Raw genomic sequence first — 14,424 nt, 5'->3', positions numbered from 1 at the left:
ATTTCACACGAGAGAGTGATTTTTAAGAAACAATAAAATTGGGACAGTGGGTAAGGTGATGTCCCCGTTCCTAAAAAAGGAGAAATTATAAGAGGAGTAAGAGGCAGGGAGGGTGGCAGGTGAGAAGACAAGAGAAGTGAAAAAGATAGATGTGTTTAGGGGCCTCCTGTAAGCTACATTCCACCCTCAACTCACCTAAGATTACAGGAAAATCCATTGAGAGGAAGTAAGCATTTGTTAGTGACCTCATCTTTTCATCCTTTTGGAATTCACAAACGCTATATACGACCGACCGCAAAGCCATTAAAATCCCTCAGCTGCACTCTCCACTGAACAGCACTATTGGAAATTTAATTCTCAACCTAGGCCAGTGGGAGGGGGTGTACACAGTGCTTAATTTGCAAATAAAATTGTGCCGGTGTTCAAAGCTCTTGTTTCAAACATGCGGCTGCTACAATGAAATGTGCAAGCACAGAGTACTGAGGCAGTGTAATCCTAAAGCTAACTTGCGCCTCTTTATTACATTTACAGCCACTCCCTGCCCCTCAGCTCACTCTTGCAGCTTTCTGCTTTCTCCCTCTGTAACGCTTTTTCGTTTTTCTCTTCCTCTATTTTTCCCATATGTGTCTTTTGCTCGCAGTAAATTCCTGATGCAGAAAACTAAGTGCCAGTCCTCAAAAACAAGCATTTGAAATGCAATCGGTCTTGCGTTTCCTCGAGTTAGAGCTATTAGCATTGTAAATTCCAAACTGGACTTTTTTTGCCGAAAGAACTGAAAATTAAAAGTAAAACAGTTGACATAAGCAAGCCGATTCAAAGCACCACGGCCACCATGGACATGAGTGCGAAGGAGAGACACAAAAGAAAAAAGAAGCTTGCTTACAGTCAAACATATCGACAAACATGGAATTACAGGGTCGATGGCCAAGGCAGTAACAAAACTGCTCCATAGAGGTACAAGCATAAAGCATTTACCAAAGATAACACAGGATTTTTGAAAGATAAGCCCATGAACGAGTGATAGTGATGGGCATGCGTTGGGTGTGATTAAAAGCCCTCAGAGATTACAACACATCAGAGCGCTTGTGCTCTTGGCTTAATAAGTGCCTGTGACCCCTACCAGAAACTAATGGCTCAAATTAACACTGGGTGTGTGCGTAAAGTTTTAAAATATTAGCATATTGAAAGACCAGTGAATAAATGAAACAGCTTCCAAGCAGGGTGCCCTATTGGATAAATGAAATCAACTGAATCGAGGACAGACACAAGGGAGCAACAGCAAAAAAAAAAAATCATAAAAGGCAAAGCTGGGTTCAATGCAGACAGTGATGCTTGTATACCCTAATCCACCTACTGCAACTTTCTACGTAGCATTATGTCTTCTTGCTGTTTTTGACATTATGCTCCACCCGCACCTACGATATCTTTACTCCATCTGTTCAAAAGTCTCTGAATTTATCACTGCAATTAAAAGGTATATAAACTCAAGTTGTTTATAATGAAAGCAAGAAAAAGACATACTTGCTGCTTTAGGCATCCTTTCAAATTATCAACAACCCATTTTACAACAGAACATTTCTGTAACGCATCTCCTGATAATAAACTCCACAATCATGGCACTTAACATGAGCTCTCTACTTACTCAAAGAGCATAAAGGGGGTTGATTTGGGCTCAAACAGGAGCACTGAGAAATACCAGAGATGTTTTTCTCAGGCTGGCACTAGGGCACAAGCTCACAGCCGGACCACTTAGGTTTATTAGAAAATGTCATCACAAGCGGAAAGATTCCCTTGCAACTCTGGCTCTCTTTGACCTGGTCATCTAAAAGGGGTTTTGTGCGGAAATGGCAGTGACGCTGTGCAGACCAGTGTTGAGGTTCTTGAAGTAAGAGGCCTGAAGCAAACTGATGTGAGGATTGCACTGGTGATGTGAGTCAGAAACCACGGTAAGCCCTCGGAGGATGCATTAGAAAGGGCCAAGACAGAAGCTGTGCAGGGAGCCTGGGGTTTAACTCGAGGAGGGCATCTGAAGGTTGCTGTGAGAAAGAGGATGGAAAATTGCAGTGAAGCTTGGGTGGTTTTGGTTGATCGGGCTAGAGAGGCTAACAGCTGTGTTCTTCCATAGAGTTCTCGGTTGTGTTGTATGTATCCAGTTCTAAATCACATCCTATGATTACTGGAAAGCGTGGAGAGACTACATACGGATAAACGGACAGCTGGACTATAAGAAAGGGGCATTCCTTTCCTTACTACATGTTTTTGAATTGTCAGTCTCCAAGCCATTCATCGATACTGCAAACATTAGAGACAACATACTTCCTGACTCGTCCATAGCTGGTGAAAACATATTTATATCAAGTGCTGCAAATGGTTACTATTTGCATTTTTGTCTTTTTCCCTCTTAAAATAACTTCTGTTCACTACATTTCAGTTAATAAACGTTCACTGCGATGAGCTCTGGCTCCTAAGACAAGATATTAGGTCTCTTTTCACGTCACTGCCGTGTGAACCTACCAATGTTGTTGTGTTCTTTTGCAATACTGTGTCTAATTACCACAGCAGAGACATGAATTTAATAAAGAACAACGTGCCCTGTGATCCGGAAGACTGAGGTGCTGGGGGGCGTGATAGAGGGTTAGGAAGATGTGGGAAGGGTGGAGCACTTCGTGTATACGAGTAAGTCTCCTTCTCTGTATGCCTTCGTTGTGTCAAGCCAGTCTCCGTACATCCTAAAGTAGTCAAGCCCAAGGGAAGGCTGATAGCTTTTCTATGCAGAGCTAGGCCTAAAAAAAGTACAAAGACACTTCAACTATGAAGCACACTCAGCTTGAATCTTCAAACTGGACATATGAAGTTAGGAAACTGTAATACTTGTCTTAGTGAAAAGAAACGGATGACAACTTCTACGCTTCGCATAATTTGCTAAAAAAGAAGTGCCAGGGCCCTCATCGGAGACCACCCACTGCAGCTTGCACTACACATTCATCCCAGAAGTGCTGCCAAGGATGATATCAACACAGCTATTAACAATTACACTCCTACAAGTGTGACTTTTCACACTATTGCACGCCCCTAAGCTATGAGAATGGCTTGGGTGGTCGGTAATAGTCATTTTTAATGTAGATTGAATTAATAAACAGCTTTTTTGTGCTGATCTCTAAATTAGACAGACAGTGCCAGCACATAGCAGACTGTTGCAAGCCCCGGTGTTGGCAATTAAGTGCTGGTGCTGAGTACCGGAAACCACCGGCTCAAATTAATCACTGTTTTGGGGCCTGAATACAGGTCTTTAAGCCAAATGTTCACTGTCAGTACTCAATTTGTAAAATAGTAAGTGCTGATGGCCAAAGTTTTCTCAGAAGCCCACAGCTGGTCCTCATATATGTTGGGATTGACGAATACCAGGGCTGCGTAGTACTGATTCCACCTTATGCTGCTTTCTTCCACCTTCATACAATTCCTTCCCCTTTATTTCACTCTTGCAGGGTATTTTTGGTCCTTGCTTTCTCCCATTCTCATTGTTTTTTCTCATCCTCCTTGTTTCCTCCATTTGTGTTCTTCTCTCTCTTTTGACAAGGAAAAAGTAAGTGATTATCCCCAAAAATGAGTGCAGTGAACCCCCACCTGCAACCACTGTCTCGAATTAAGCACTTTTCACTATGTTTGTTCCATGTCAGACCTAAAACAGTAGTTATATCTGTACCTATCTGATCAGCGTAGAGTACTTCTGCATACGGATTTATGCAGCAAAGACTTGCAAGTAAATGTGTCCAAGTCCATATGGAAAGGTTTGCATGAATGCTAAGGCTAGTGGCATAAAGATTAATTCCGCAGGCCACTCTGTTCTAAAATCATGCTCGTGCCCTACATTTTGACAATACAATGAATTGGAGACAGCAGCATGGAATGATTGTACCACAATTGTTTAGAGTACTAGCCATTTTACTTCCAAAACCTAAGCTTGTCCCTACATAAACACAAAGGGACGAATCACAGACTTTAGTGAACACCTAGTTAAAGTTAGGTACACAAAAAAATTCATTTGTGAGTGCAAATTCTGAGATCTCGACTGATTCACTGAATCAGGATCTGAAGACATATTCACCTGCAGATGGAGCATAGCACGGTTAATAACAGACTAGTAGATTGAAGCTGATAGAGCAAACGCTCTAGGTGAATTGGTATAACATGCAGTAGATGGCTAAGGGGCATTGGAAAGTCAATGCACGCCTACAAAAACTCAACTTTATCATTGTTTACGCACATTGCTGAAGATTTGCAAACACAAGTACCGAAAGTTAGTTGCAGAAGATAAAGTTAGTGCTAGAAAAGCCTTGAGTATGTGGATAAAGAGGTGTAAAGGGCACTCAAATTACCCCATATTCTATGGGTTTCTCCACAAGTAAAAATATTCTTCCTGTCGTAAAAATTGGGAAAACTGTTGAGGTACAATGAAAGGTAAATTTGAAGATTTCCACTGGTGGGAAATTTGTCAGTTTAGCCTCAGATGTACAATTTGCACAGATTTCCATTTGTAGCCCAGTATATTTTACTTCAGTTGAATCCACTGACAGAGAACACTAAATCAAAAGATGAGCTCTAAGATTTGTAGATTCCTGCAAGTATGTATGATTCTTTGTGAAGCAGGTGCAATATGTACCTACATGAGCGAGCCTGTTCCATGGTACTGAACTGAGATTCAGTTTCATTGATGAGTGCAGGGGAGAGAGTACCAATGACATTAAGAGAGAATAAGAAGGCAACAGAAAGTAGGTGATTTATCGAAATGAGGAAAACCACTGTTGAGGTAACTACTGATTTTAGGAATCCGCAGCTATAGATCCTGGACACAGCCCTGAGGGAACACACATTTGTCTTGAACACAAGTAGAAAATGTTCAACACCCCCCGCCACCTTCCTTTAGATAGTCGAGCGTGCTCCCTGTGCTCACACGATACAGAAGGGAGCTTCTATGTATATTTTCCAAGAGTGATTTAAGGTCCCATTCCACCACTGTATGGAACATATGATACTGAGCCCATTGTAATGTAGGGTTCAAAGTACTCCACGTTTTGCTTACCATGTATATTCGAGTATATAAATGCTCGAGCCATGGGCATCAACTTCTATGAGGCTCTGGGGCATGAGCCCCTGCAATATTCTCAGGTTAGGCAGAATTCATGTTAATCGGAACAAGGTTTGAGCAATTTCATAGTTCTGCCCACTGCTCCTGAAGAAAAAAAGCCCTTTAATCAGAGTTGCTTTATTTCTGATGACTGAAGAGAAGTGATTTGCGGCTGCGCACAGAGTACCTTCCTAAGAAGGTGGACCCCTTAGTACCGCATTCAAGCACACTCACCTTGCGGTCCACTCGTTGGGGTTCCCAGGGGAGCCCCATGTCCGGAGCTCTCCCCTCGAATTTGCATTTCTTTATTTCGCTAGCGTTCAAGGTGTGAGTAATCGGCCACCCATTAATTGCTAGGGTGGTGAGATGAGTAAAGACAAGGACCTGGAAGCGCGGTTTCACCCACCCGCAGATAGCATGGCTGGGTTTTACAGGCATGCATTGGTGCAGTTTGATCACAAAGCTGCAGCAAAGACTAGCAGGGGTGCCCCCCCCACTGCACATTTTAGTAATTCACCTTGGTGGCAATGACCTCAGCTCTCTGGGGTGTTGCATGCTAACCAAGGCAATGAAGGCTACCATGGAGGAAATCAGCAAATGTATGGGTCACTGTGAATTATGGTGGTCTGAGATAATCCCTTGCAAGGTATGGTACAGAGCCAGATTTGTGGATGCCATTGATCATTCCTGTAGAACGGTAAATAGCGCCACGCGCAAGTTGACCGAGCAGAGGGGCTTTGTTTTCATAAGGCATGGCCTAATTAATGCAAGCAACGTCGGGTACTTTGATAAGGACAGGGTACACCTGGCAGAGGTTGATATGGGCTTGTTCCTTTTTGACCTGCAAAAAGCCATAGAAACTGTGGGTTGCAGGTAATTAGGGAGCCCTAGATGTGACGGTGGCCACATCCGAGGAGGTGTCGAGTTACAGGGCGATCTGGAGGCAGTTTGATACATAAAGGTACCAGCTCAAGGAGCACAGAAGGGGTGCTCTATGCCAAACCCCAGGAGTCTTTATGGCTGAACCCTGGGATGCAAGTGACAGTGTCCTGTTAGTCCCTCAGGCGTTTTTAAACCTGAGGGCTTGCCTTGGTTATGCTCCACCCTCAAAAAGAGTGAGTTCTACTCTTGGACTGGTGGTCTACTGTCTTTAAGGGAATGGACTCGGCAACTAAAAATTGTAGCACTGAAAGGGTTGGCCCACGGTGCTGTTTTGCTCATCAGGTGGGTGGACAGCTTAGGTTATTCATCGCTGCCTGCCCTTGGGTCGCCCGTAAGTTAACCCACCATGTTGGCATATTTCATTTCTGCAATATACCTGCAGCAATCTGTTTTCCATCAAAAAGTGTTGTCTGAATTATTTCATTCCTTGTGGGCTAAGTGGTCATTTACCAATGTGCGCTGGGGGAGGGTTGCCGGTATCTGCACTATGTAGCTGCCCAAGGCCACACAGTGTGCCTTCCTCCTTAGTGCCACCTTCGGGCATACTCACCTTGCAGTCCACTCGTCGGGCCCCTGGGGGGGGGAGCCCCACATCGGGCACTCTCCCCTCGTCATTTCTGGCACCTACTGGGCTGGGGCCAGGCACTTATACCTGCCTCATCCAGGTACTGCCTTATTTGTTCCCCTGCTGACCACGCTGTCACCCCTCCATCCCGTACCCAGCGGGCCAGCAGTGGGGCTTTGCTTTCCGTGCTGAGCCTTTTAATTTTTCATTTGTGTTGCACAGAGAGCTACAGGGCAACCTGGAGGCAGTTTGATACATAAGGGTACCAGTTCAAGAAGCATAGCAGGGCTGCTCTATGCCAAACCCCAGGAGTCTTCACGGCAGGACCCTGGAATGCAAGCGATGGCACCCCGTTAGTCCCTCGGGTGTGTAAACAGAGGAGGTAAGGAGCAGATAGTGTAATGAGTGAGCATATATTTTTTTAATTATGTATCCATACGTGTTTTATTTATTTAAAAATAACTTGCCAATCTCAAAATTGACCAAATTGAACGCATTTCAAGAGTGGATAATAAGCCCTCACCAATAATCTTGTCAACATGCAACTATGGCTGTAACTTTGCTATTTCTACCCAATCCTCTTGGCTAGGTCCTGGCTCGCAGGACGGGATTGACCTACAATGCAATCTGGCAGTACCAGAAGAGTTGGTCTGACAGGTCAGAGTTTTGGGCTGTTAGAGGGCCTATTTTATGTTCTGGCCTGCCGGTTTTCATTGTTGAATTCCCTGAAATTACCCCAACGACTATAAAACACGATTTTACAAGTTCAAAACTGTCCCGATTTTCAAATGTGGGCCACTTCTTTAACTGTGATTCGCTATTGGGTGTCACTGTTATGTTGGTGTCTGGGCCTATTTTCTGACCCAAACCAATAATGTAGTCTCCTTACATAGGAGTGCAACAGGACAATTTGTTATGCGTGTGGAGCACACACTGTATCCGTTTATTTGCTCGTCGTCTGAGGAGATTACAATGAACACTAGGCTTCTTTTAAAGTCAAGTCTATGGAAGGCTGCCCACTATGCAAATTTAACCGGTGGCCATTAATAGATCCACACAGTCCCCTTCCACTTAGGCAGTGAAAACGCTGAGCAGAAACCGCGAGCACGCCTCACCCACAAATCCCCTGAATCCATAATGGCAACCATGTACAGCCAGGTGTTTTACGCACAATCAGAGAGGGTCAGTGTGTGTCCTGACTGAAGCCTGCTCTCACTGTAGGAGTTACGCGCGTGCTTCCCACGGGCCTGAACGTCCTCCACAGACCTGGCTGTAACCAGCAGGCTTGCTGCACCCCTGCCCCAGCCTACAGCTGTTCCATCTTTAGCATCAAGCAGGCTTCTCAACATTACAAAACAGAACTACTTGAGCACGCGCGTTCTCCAGCCTCTAAAGCGTGACTTGTTAATGACCTCTCGTCTCTGCAGCTGCCCCGCTTACACTATGCATTATTTCCCGTCCCACTCAGATTTCTTAACATGTTCTTCGTCTAAATCGTTCGCCATCCGGGAAATGTACTGTCTGGGAGAGTGTGCGTTGTAACATGTTCCATCTTTTCGAAAGTGCATCTCAGAGAACCGTGGGGACAGCGAGGTGTCTTGTGACCGGCAAGGGGTCGGAGGTCGCTGTGCCAGGATGCATGCCACATAATTATACATAAGGAGCGGGTATACCGCCAAAGAGATGGAATGCATGCATGTCTTCCACTTAGTCAAAGCAGCGCTAAGAGACGGAAAATGGAATGTGCAAAACAACTGTGTAGTGGGGGGGTCTGTTGGGGTTTGCTCAGTCCTGTGCGGAGAAGAGATGCCAGGAAGGCAGCCCTAGCTAGAGCTGTGGGGGTTCTACTGCATCGCAATGCTCGCGACGAGGGGTTCATTTTATATACATAACGGTTCAGACTGTCCTTGTCTCCATTTTACAAATGCCGTTTGTGGGCGCCAATAGTAGCGACACACAGGCTGCTCAATCCTCCCCACAAAGCTGTCCACAATCTGTCTCTGCTCCCTAGGAACCCATGTGCGCCCAGGCAGATCCCTCCTCACCTCGGCGGCTCGGGGCTATGTAGCCGCCTTCCAGTGCGGTCCCGCCGGGCGCCCCCTGCCGATCTGCGGTCTCTCCTGCTCCGCGCCGTTCCTTCCGTTCAGCAACCCGGTGGCCCCTAGGCAGCCCGACTCGGCGAGGCGCACTCCAGCAGCCGCTAGCTGTCGCGGGGCCAGCGGTGACGCGCGGGGCTCCTCCTCGCCGCCCGTCTCGGGCTCCCCCGCCCTCGCTGCTCCCGGGCTCCGAGCCCCCGCCGTGCCTGGCCACTTCTCAGGCCAACAACAGGAGAGGGCGGGATGCACATCCCGGCCGGACGTGGGAAACCACTGGACGCGCCGCTGCTGGGAAGATATCCAGCCCGGGGGACCGACCGAGAACAAAAATAGACAACAATATGAGGAAGCCTCTGCTGCTAGCACCATCAGCTGGGGGCCTTGAGATGGTCTAAATAAGGCTTCGGCCACCTATCACATTTATTCTGCAGATCGCACTCGCTTTTTGTCTGTTTTGTGTCTGAATATCAGGATTTCACTCAACATGTTCAAAAAAGCCGTGGCTCAGTTTATTTTCAGGGTAACACCAGCCTGTAAGCCGAACAGCAGCTTCAGATGGAGATCTCATCGTGTAGGCTAAACTAAGGCTACTAGAATGATGCGATTCAGCAACCTATGAGGGAGATTCCCGCATAATTATATATTAAATAAACTTGCTACACAAACCATCTTCGTATCCGTAATTTGCAGATTTAAAGATTTGATAAAATGGTTTCTGACAAACGGATCAAAAGGTACTAAAACTGTTGCCACTCAAATAGGCATACAGTGTCAGGCTATTTACAAAGGGTAACAGATCACATTTCAGGTGCTGATTAACGTATTTAGGTATGAAACTTGCACTGTCCAGAAGGAACCTTTGTCCAGACAGTGTTAACATGTGCAACAAGCACTGGCAATGCCAAAGGTCTGGCTTATGACCATGGACGTCAATTCACCAAAATGCCAGGGATAGCGGAAGTGAAATCACACGCCATTTTATCTTTACTTTCACTCACACACATGGGTACACAAACACACATACACTCATACACACACTCTGTTACATAAGCACTCTCTCACCCTCAAGCATGCACAAAACATACATTTAACAGTGTTTTTTAGTTGCCTCAGTGACCAAAGAGGGTCATATTGCAGTTAATTGTAACGTATTTTTATTACACTAATAGTGTTGAAAGCTAGAAGGTGGAGCCCCAAGCAACGTTCATAAGGAGGAGCTGCCCCTGTGTTCCTGGCACTGATTTTGCCACCTCTAATGCCAGGGGTTGTAGAGCAATGCAAGGGGTCGCAGCTGCGACCCCTAAATTACATCCATGCTTATGACTGAAAGAGCCATTTTGTGTCATTGATGGTTTAGGCAGTGAAGAAGTCATCATAGATGTGTGTTGACACTCATCTTTGCACTCATGCTCCTGTTCAGCCATTCATTGACACGTTCTTCCATTCATCCCATGACGCAACCACAATAAAACACATACAGACCCAAAAATATTTCCAAGATACATTAAAAGAATTAAAGTAGAGAATCGAAAACAAGCTGTCAAATAAACACAGCTAAACACTGGGCATACAATGGCGTAAGAAATCTGCCTTTTCATCCCTAATTTTCACTTTTTGATGGACTCTGTTTTAAAGCCAGTTTTTAGACAGAGTGTATTTGTTTTTTACCCTTAAAACATTGAAATATTGGATAGTCCCTGATTGTGTATTTAACTTTTCTATAAGACCATAATATATGGTGCAGAAATACACCCCTGGCATGAAAAGTTAACTCTTTACCCGGAGCGTGGAGCACTTATTGTGCCATCCACTAGTGTCATTGTAGCCTGACGGTTGTGTGTGATTTCATAGAGAAATGATTGATTCGAATATCATTGATAAGAAACCATTTTACCTGAACTATTTAATGGAAATTTACAAGGTGAAAAGCATTTACTATTTCATAGAAACAAATTAATAGAATGTCTTTTTTTCTGAAATTAGCTTGTGCTTGCTTATTTTTTCAATTGTAAATGCAATGGCTGCAGGTCTGCATTTCAGAAACATAGCAGGAGGTATTTATTTCAGTGCTTTCCTTCAGGAGATATTTTTTTGGATTGATATATTTTCCGTTGTTAAACAATTACTTCAGATGCTTTTAATGTGCTGACCCCCCCACCATCTCTAAACATCATCCACCACTGAGCCCCTCACAAATCCTAAACACTGTCTGTCCCTGCCACCTATAAGTCCTTTAATACATCGGATCTACACCCACACCCCCACCGCTAAACTCCACCCATGCATGGAAACTTAAAAACCCTCAACAACCTAAATTCCACCCATTCCTAAACCATAAAACTCTTTCTACCCATAAACTCCAACCACCCCTGACACCAAAAATCTCTTCATCACCTATAAACATCACCCATCCCTGAATCCAAAAATGCCTCACTATTCTAAACTCTGCCAAAGATTATTGTAATTTTTGAATTTTCCCTTAAAGTTATCTTTCCTTGAACATGTTTCTTTTAATTTCGATTTATTTGTAATTCCATAACATTGCCTTTTCTTCAAATTGGTTATCCATGAATTGTTTTCCTCCAGTGTGGTTTCTCCGTTTTCAACTCTTTTTCAAAGGTTAAACTCTCCCTTTTAATTATTAGTATGTCACTTCTATGTAAGTCTTGTAGCCCACAAGGTAGAGTGCATGGGATTTAAAAGGGAGACAAGTAAAAAAATAATATTACAATGTTCCTGCAGTGACAAGGCCCTAAAAGCTATTTTCACAGTGGCAGGCGTAGCTGGCCTATGTAGAAAACCAGAGTGTAGATCAAAATATTAATACTGTATTGTGGGAATGGGAGCAGCGAGATAAATACATAATGCTTTTAATAGTTATTAGATAGCCATCCAATTGTGAAGATAGATTTGTAATAAATATTAAGGAAAATTATTTTTTAGAAAGTTACCCCCTACCTGCCTGAATTGTCAGAAGGCTAATTATCATTGGACTCTTTACGCTCTCAGCCATTGCTCAGCCTTGAATAGATGTGTAATTCCTCCCAGGAGCAAATAGTGGGCTGACATGAATGGGCAGAGATGACTCATCTGAACTCCACAGAATATTCAGAGTTAGGGCTGTGGGCATCCTGTGACCGATACTGTTTGACAGGTCTGTTGATTTACATGTAGCACTTGGGGCACACTTGAAAGGGAAAGAAGTGGATGCCAAGGCAGTTCTTGTAGATGCTCTACCAGGTTGCTGAAAGACCCTGTTTTTGTCCTAACAAACATTTGTCTCTCAGTTTGTTGAGGCTTCTGTGCCTGCTTCAAATTGGATTTTAACGTAAGATGTGGGAGGGCAGTGATGATTTCCCTATGACACTCCACAGCCAACCCCAGCCCTCAGAGCCCACGCTTAGAATGGTTGAAAACATTTACCATTTTGAAAGTGCCCTGAAAACTGGCATTTTGGGCATGTTTGCAGTAAGATAAACAGGCACTACTGAAAAAGGGGGTAGGGTTTCCCCCAGGATGTTTACCTTATTGGTACAGGAGTACCCAGAAGTCACCTCACTCCTTGGGTTGGCACCAGACATAAAGGTGGCTTCCCTCAGGGACTCTTCTCCAGAAAGTGCTGGACCTGCAGAAGAATGGGAGAGGACTGTCCCTGCTGTCTGTAGTTTTATAGGAGCCATAAAGGACTGGGCATGCTCCCAATTGTAATCAAGACAAAGAAATGGCCTCCAAGGGTCAGTTGGCTGACTTCCTGTCTGGTTACATAACAAGGTTCAAGAGTCCTTTTACCTAAAGTGCCAAGCTGACCAGTAGCAACTGGGCTTGGACTGAACTTTTCTGTTGGCCTCAGTCTGATAAACCTAAGAGTCTGTAAGCGCCTTCTGGGACACCAGAAGAAAGTTTGGAAACTTTTTTGACCTTTTCGACTTTTCAACTTTTCACTGGGACCAATCCACTTATATCTGACCAGGGTGTCATTGGTGTAAACCTGAAATTGTGCCTATGTCCCTGTCTACTGCTCTCGTACGCTGTCATTGAAGCTTCTTGATTGTTTGCGCTATTTCTACTTAAAAATTTTTAAATTCATCCATCCAGTTCCCTTTATTGGATTTTTCTCTTTATGGTGACATTTTGTTTAATACATTTACTCTATTTTTCTAATCCAGGTTGTGATTCTTATTGATTTCTTTTACTTCATTACAGTTTTGGTACTGCATAAACACTTTATACATTGCCCTAAGTTACGCTTGTCTGCTCTGTGCCATAGCTACCAGGGTGTTGAGCTCAGGTTAGTTTAGTTGTGACTTTGAAAGTTCATCCTGTTAAGAGTTGTGATTATTTCTTGTGGTGGGCAGTTGTCCACCCAAATAATAATCCTATTTTTTCACCTCCCTAAAGTAACTAATGAAGATTAACCCAATATATATCTTCCATCCCCACACCAAAATCCTTGCATACTATGGCAATCTGTGAGATTGCATGTAACAAAGCACCTGGTTATAGGCTTTAGCACAGTGTAATAACAATCAGCCCTTAAAAGCCACATGCTTTTACAATAAGTAAATCCAGTTTACTGATTTCTTCATACAATGTCATACTAAATACATCAAACCTATTTCTGAGTGATCTGTTAAGGTCAACAGCCTTTGCCATTGGTTTGACACCAATACAGGCCTATTCAGGTGCATATAATCATCTGGCAAACATCATGCACACATTTATAAGATTACAAATATGTAAAACAAACCAGTGTACAAAACACTATACCACTCGTCTCAATAGGGCATAACAAGAACCTTTACAGTGGAAACCCTCAGGGTTTATCACAGTGGGTGGTCACACCAAAACTCTTGTCTACTACAGTAATTTGTGAGATCAATGTAACAAAATACCTGTCTATAACCTGTCACACAATGTGATAACAACCCACTGATTAAATCCTCATGACTTTAATAAATTATGTTCATAATAAATAAGCTAGGCAAGCTGCCTTTGGCATACCATTTCATAATAAGAAGATGTAACCTATGGAATTAGGCATAACTTTCTCCAGTGTGTCAATGAGGCTTATAGCTTATCATCATACCCAACTAAGGCGTACTGTTTTGAGCATACACTGTCCCACAAGACAGACATCTGGCACACATTCATACAACTATAAAGGAATACAAAATTAAATTTTGCTAAGCAAAATACTATCTCACCCAAGAAGACCTAACAATGTTTTTTACAGAGCAAATGTTCTGTAGCCACAGTTTGTCACATCAGGAAACCAACACCAAAACTCTTGCATATTACTGTAATCTGAGAGATTCCATATAACTGAATCCTTCCCTGCAGGCTTTTATACAAAATAAGTACCCTTTAGTGGATTGAAGTTAACATATGCTTTACACAATAAACATGGCAGGACTACTGCTTTTATCATAATTATAAACTGATCAGGCATAAAGCCTTGATCATTGACGCCACCAAAAACTGTCTCAATCATGCTATTTGGAGAATAAACTTTACATCAAGCCAAAAAACGCAAAACAAGTGATCTTTTTGGTTGAAGCACTCAACTTCGACCCAATCAAATCCTGCATTCAAGATACCAACCTGTGGGTGGAGCCTAAGCCTCTCTCTCAAAAGTACTCTGAAAGCTCTTTTTTGTTGTTGATCACATAAGGTATGGAAACAGATGCGGTAAAGCT

At 43.6% G+C, this 14,424-nt stretch overlaps 1 protein-coding gene across 1 annotated transcript in view; it reads right to left on the bottom strand.

Annotated features, from left to right (window-relative positions):
- LRRC8C (leucine rich repeat containing 8 VRAC subunit C) overlaps nucleotides 1-9,121 on the bottom strand; it is a 168,486-nt gene extending 159,365 nt beyond the window's left edge. Inside the window, exon 1 of the mRNA XM_069232323.1 lies at nucleotides 8,678-9,121. The gene's annotated coding sequence lies outside the window, so the exon portion shown is untranslated. The remainder of the gene's footprint in view (nucleotides 1-8,677) is intronic.
- Between the last annotated feature and the right edge of the window lie 5,303 nt (nucleotides 9,122-14,424).

This window comes from Pleurodeles waltl, chromosome 4_2 (assembly GCF_031143425.1).
Source record: "Pleurodeles waltl isolate 20211129_DDA chromosome 4_2, aPleWal1.hap1.20221129, whole genome shotgun sequence".
Classification (NCBI taxonomy): domain Eukaryota; kingdom Metazoa; phylum Chordata; class Amphibia; order Caudata; family Salamandridae; genus Pleurodeles; species Pleurodeles waltl.
The sequence above is the reverse complement of the archived record's forward strand: the minus strand, read 5'-3'. Positions and strand labels throughout refer to the sequence as shown.